Genomic DNA, 6,000 nt, shown 5'->3' with positions numbered 1-6,000 from the left:
ATCTTTGGTAAAGTTAACCCTTGGTGAAATTAATCCTTGGCAAAGTTTACCCTTGGTGAAGTTAACCCTTCGAGAAGTTAACCCTTAGCAAAGTTAACCCTCCAAGAACTTAACCTTGGCAAAGCTAACTTTCTAAGAATTTATCTCTTCACATTAAAATACGACTCCATTGAAAACCTAATACTTTGTGAAATAATTTCCACGAGGCCAATAATTTCAAGTATTTTTCCCTAATTAAACGAACGCACAACCCAAAAAAGGTTCGAACAACACGAACCAAGAAACCATAGAAGATCGATGCTCAACACGTTCCCTAGATCTGATGCCTGATAGCGCACCCACTTCCACGTCCACAAATTTCGCCCAGGTCGCGTGGAACGCGTTTCCCGCGCATGGGCGCTTAGAAAAAGCTTCGTCCGCGATTGGACCGCAAGATTGCACCTTCCTGAACGCGGTCACCTTTCTTTACCCCCATTCAAACAGTGAATATCGTTTCTTCGCTTTCCTCAGTCGCTTCTTGTCTGTCGAGAGGAACAGATGCTCCTGGATTTCAGTGATCGCGGCTGATAAGGCTGCCAGAGGAAATAGAAAACAAGGGCCTCGGCCCTTTGTGTGGGAAAGCAGATGCGTTCGAGTAAGAAACGCGATTAGGAGATTCGTTTTATGGCCACGCTGATAGATCTGTCGATAGTAGTTCAAGGTGGTTTTATTTTTCGAAGGAAATGGGTCTCAAAATGTGAGCATTCGTTTTATATGCGGTTTAGTCAATTCAGAGGAAGACGATTTCCCCTTCTGCATGCAGTCTTGCATTTATTTTTTATGATTCGAGGGGAACGACGCGACGGGGGAGTATATGAAATTATTACTTATTGAGCAGACAGGCTTTCAGGTCACATCTAGTCGCAAGTTATATTACATAGGGGAAGTTGTTACATCTAAGACTTAGATTCAGCATCAAAATTCAGAATTTAGAATGAAAAATAAAATCCTGCATCAAATCTCTCGCAGCATCTAGAGATCCCCCGGAAACAGGAAACAGAAAATCCCAAATTTGGTAGTACGATGAGAAGCCAACAAATCCTCAGAACCATATTCCAGCATCCTCTCGCATGAAATTACGCCTCAAAACGTCTCCCATTCCGATCCCCGCGATAAGCCACCCGTAACTCCAACATCCTCCCAAAAACCATCAAAAAAGGAGGGAATTCCCAGAGCCCGAGAAATGCAAACACAGAATTAACCCCAGAAACAAATCTCCTCTCCAGGAAGCAAGCCCAGCACCCACCTCCGCGTTATTACCTCCTAGAGGCACCATTCTACTCGCGTTATCGGCGCCCAATTATCATCCCCCATCCACCAGGCATCTATCAGCCACGATCTACCGCGCGAGATTACTTTCACCTCCGATCCCTCCCCGCCTGAATAATGCACCGTTCGATTCTGCCCAGTCAGGACTACGGAGGGGGTGAGCCTCGTCGTCTCCGCGAGGCGCATAAAGGGTCGTGTATCATGCTGGCCGAGCGTGAAAACGCGCCCTTATCTCCGCCAGGGGCGAGCGTATCGCGTATTACAAATGAATGACGTTCCTCGACATCGACGTCGTCGGATCCCGCCGCTAAGAGCAGAGGGTGGACGCAGGGGGTGGAAAGTCGTTTCGCGCGTGACTCAGTGCCGCGGTCACGCCACCCTCGAAACCATCGCGCCACTTCGATGCCCGATATTCCGACCTCTCCCTTCCCCTCCCCCCTCCACCACCCTCGTCGCTATCTCGAGTCGCACGAGGGGTTGCTCGCGTAGGATTGGAAACACCCTCGCGCGCGTACCGCATGCATTATAGATACACCCGGTTCGCTCTCAGATTGGAGGGGGTGGGCGTGCAGAAATAGTCGGGCCACGAAGGGCAACAGCTTTCGCGGAGGCACGCGCGTGTATTTTAAGCGACGCGACGCCGTGGACGCGGACCGCGCCTCCGACGACACGGGTCGCCGCGAATTTTAATGCGCGACCGCCGGTGAAAAAGTCGCCTGGACCGAGAACCTGGCTGATGCCGACGCGACAACAATCGACGATAAATAAACGCGAGGGGCGACGCGGGGAACGGGCTCGCAATTATTCGGAGGTGTGCCGGATGGAGGTAGGATGCGTTATTTTTTACGATGCCCATTGCGGTGGAGATTAAGGCGCGCTCCTGCTTCCTTCGTTGCCTTCGTGTTTCTTCAATTAGGGGGAACGTGTTCGGAGATATCGGTGGGAATTGTGACTTTGGCGTTTCTTTAGTTCTGTGGGGATTTATTTTTATAGTAGTATTCTTTGTTGTGAGAGATTTAGATTAAGTCGAGTTTCCACTTGCTTAACTACTTGCTCCATGCTCTCAATACTCGGTTTAAATAATTAAAACACTTACTACCAAATATATAATTTTGATTGTAAATATGTCATTTAAATCGTAATATACAAGAATCGAAGGTGCTACAGTGGTTTTATACTCACAAAACACACCATATAAATAAGCTAAACAGAACGCTATTTTTCTCTTTAATACTCTTTAATACTCTCAACTCCCGCGACGAATTCTCGCTAAAATGATTAAGCTCCCCCTTTTTGCGCGTCTGTCTGACAAGAAGCCATTTGGTTAACAACGATATCGTTCCCCGACCACGCTCGAAATCTCGCGGCTTCCATCGTCGCCGCCCGCTTACAATAATATAACGACAATAGTAAATACCCTCATCTGCAATTACAATGGGCCACTTAGCGTCCTATAAATCACAAAGTGGCGTCGCCAGACGAATTACGGGAATCATTCTTTTCTCAGGCAAACCGGGATAAGAAAACTTCTGTCTCGTTCAATTCCCCTCCTCTGTGCTCGTTTCCCGGAAGTGCCCGCGAAAGGGACAGCCGGAATTGGTGGCTATTTAATTAGTAACTTCTACAGACAGGCTCTCGTGATGCCAGTCTATTCGCGACCGTGGATGGAGTTCTCTCTGGGCTGGAGCTATATCTGGAGATAATTTAAGACAGTGAGTTTGAAGCTATGGTTTGAAGTGATTGTGTGTTGGCTTCAGTGAATGACTGATGTGTTCATAAAAATGGGTATAGAAGAATTGACCAACTTTGTCTAAGGATAGCTTTACGAAAAATTGTTTTAGGATTTTAGGATGAACAAAAATCTTAGGATCATGATTTTTTTCTGGAATTACAGCCTGATATCTCTAGTTTAAGATACTGTATCTCGATTTTAAGTTTAATGCACTCCAACTACTGTAACCCCTTAAATTTGAAGGCATGTTTGTCATCTTCAGAATTGCAAAATTTGATGAGATGTATAGACTTAACAAAATTTTTTTCGAGAATACCATTCATAGTTGCATAAAGTATGAACCTTCCCCTTTAATTTAAAAAAAGAATCAAGTCGCTGCGATTTTTTTTCGCGAAGCTACAGGACTTCAAAGTAACCCTTGCATTTTTACAGCAGATCGGGTAGTGGCAACATATGATCAACTGCAGGGGTTAATTTGAAGTCTTGTAACTTCGCGAAAAAAAATCGTAGCGACTTGATTCTTTTTTTAAATTAAAGGGGAAGGATCTCATTTTATGCTCCTGTGAACGGTATTGCCGAAAAAAATTGTTGAGGGTCTGTACATCTTCTCAAAATTGGCAACTTTCAATACGGTAAATTGCAAAGTTCGACAAAATGCAGGGGCTCGCTAAAATTTTCTTCGAAGATTCAATTTACAGTAGCACACAGTTTGACCCTTCCCCTTTAATTTAAAAAAAGAATCAAGTCGCTGCGATTTTTTTTCGCGAAGCTACAGGACTTCAAAGTAACCCCTGCATTTGATCATATGTTGCCACTACCCGATCTGCTGTAAAAATGCAAGGGTTACTTTGAAGTCCTGTAGCTTCGCGAAAAAAAATCGCAGCGACTTGATTCTTTTTTTAAATTAAAGGGGAAGGATCTCATTTTATGCTCCTGTGAACGGTATTGCCGAAAAAAATTGTTGAGGGTCTGTACATCTTCTCAAAATTGGCAACTTTCAATACGGTAAATTGCAAAGTTCGACAAAATGCAGGGGCTCGCTAAAATTTTTTTCGAAGATGCAGTTTATAGCAGCATACAGTTTGAACCTTCCCCTTTAATTTAAAAGAAGAATCAAGTTGCTGCGATTTTTTTTAACGTAGTTACAGCACTTTAAAGTATCCCCTGCATTTTTATCATGTGTTGCCACTACCGGATGTGCTGCGAAAATGCAAGGTCTACTTTGAAGTCCTATAACTGTACGAAAAAAAATCGCAGCGACTTGATTCTTTTTTTAAATTAAAGGGGAAGGACCAAGCTTTATGCTATTGTAAATGGCATCCCTCTAAAAAATTCTAGCAAGTCCGTGCACCTTGCCAAACTTCGCAATTTTCAATACAATAAACATGCTCTCCTATTTAAAGGGTTACACTAACATGAGTGCATTATATTTAAAATCAGAGTACAGTATCTTAAAGTACAAATTTCAAGCTTAACTCTAAAAAAAAATCATTATCCTATGATGATTTTTGGCAGAGTTATCCTCATACAAAGTTGACCAATTTTTCTATCAATTCTGTCATCAATTTCTTCGAGTCGTATAATTAATTGAAGGTTTCTGTTTCAAGTCTGCTTCGCATATTTAAGTGTAACCATAACCACTGACTATTACCCCGTCACTCAAGCAAAATTCACGCCAGAGAGCAGATATTTCTTGACACTATCGATCGTGGCCTGCACTCTGGTGGCACGGTTCATCGAATAAATCGTTGGACGGTCGTATCGGAGCCACTCTAATAAATATGTATCCGTAAATCCATACAGAGCGAGATTTCTATATGGTGTAGCGGGCCAGTCGGTTTTCAGTACACAGGGCGGTGTTTTGTAAAGTATAATCTCTGGCGCCAACAGAGAGAGAGAGCTCGTAGAATAGTCTGCCAAACTAAGACCACCTATTTCGACGCTACCCTGTACACCCCTTCTCCACGTGACACAGCCGTTTTACTTTCAAAAGCCTTCCTAATATCGGGCACACGAATCGATAATCGTCGGCGTCCATTAATTGCTCGAAAATGTTGAAATTGATTTTTTAAAGCTCTCCACCACCACCGCTCTTATCTACCAACATTCACGCAGAGAGGAAAGTGGGAAACGGTATTTAATAAACGTACAACCACCGAAACTTTTCCGAATTGCGAGAAAACAACGTAATGCGGCCGAGTACGAGTCGGTTCCCAGTTACGAGTGCATTTTAAAGTAGTTTCCGCGGCCCGCGCTGGATTAGGAAACATGGGGGCGCAAAGGTGGTGGGAGGAGGGGATAAGGCGCACGCATAAGCGAGAATAAATTCCGTGAAATTGGAGGCAGAATGGTTTCCGCTTCGGCTCGAATCGGCTCGAGCACTCGTGCACGCTCTATTTGTCGATTGCAGTCATTACCATCTTTCTTGCCACGGGAAATAGCTCGTGACCATTTTTCCTCTCTGTGTACACGGGAAGCGTGTATCGATCACGGGGAAAGGACGTTTTCTCTTTTAATAACGTTTGTTAATCGCCTCCGGCTATTCCTCAATTTACGACGTAAGAAAATTAACGAACTTCCGGTTGGTCTGCGAGTGTCGGTGAACGACTGCTTTCAATTTCGTTGGGAGCCTGGCTCTCGCCGAGGGGTAACCGTTTCTCCGCTTGGACGAGTAGAACTTCGAGTTTGTCTTTAATTTAGCACAGTTTGAAGGAGTTCGCGTGAATATCGACGTTTTATTTGTTACGCTTAATTAAACGGCTGCAGCTTTTCGCGGGGATAACGCCGCTGGAGGATGGTGCTGCCACCTGCGACTGAACGCGAGAGATTCTTGGGTGAGGAACTACGGTCAGTAGAAAAGGCACCTTCTACGTCTTCGCGAAAAGGGTGAGTGATCAGTTAAACGATTATTCTGTAGAGTTGGTTGACATTTAGTGTTCCTAGTCTATTTTTCATGCTTA

This window comes from Calliopsis andreniformis, unplaced genomic scaffold (genome assembly GCF_051401765.1).
Source record: "Calliopsis andreniformis isolate RMS-2024a unplaced genomic scaffold, iyCalAndr_principal scaffold0022, whole genome shotgun sequence".
NCBI classification, from domain to species: domain Eukaryota; kingdom Metazoa; phylum Arthropoda; class Insecta; order Hymenoptera; family Andrenidae; genus Calliopsis; species Calliopsis andreniformis.
This window is presented reverse-complemented; position numbering follows the sequence as displayed.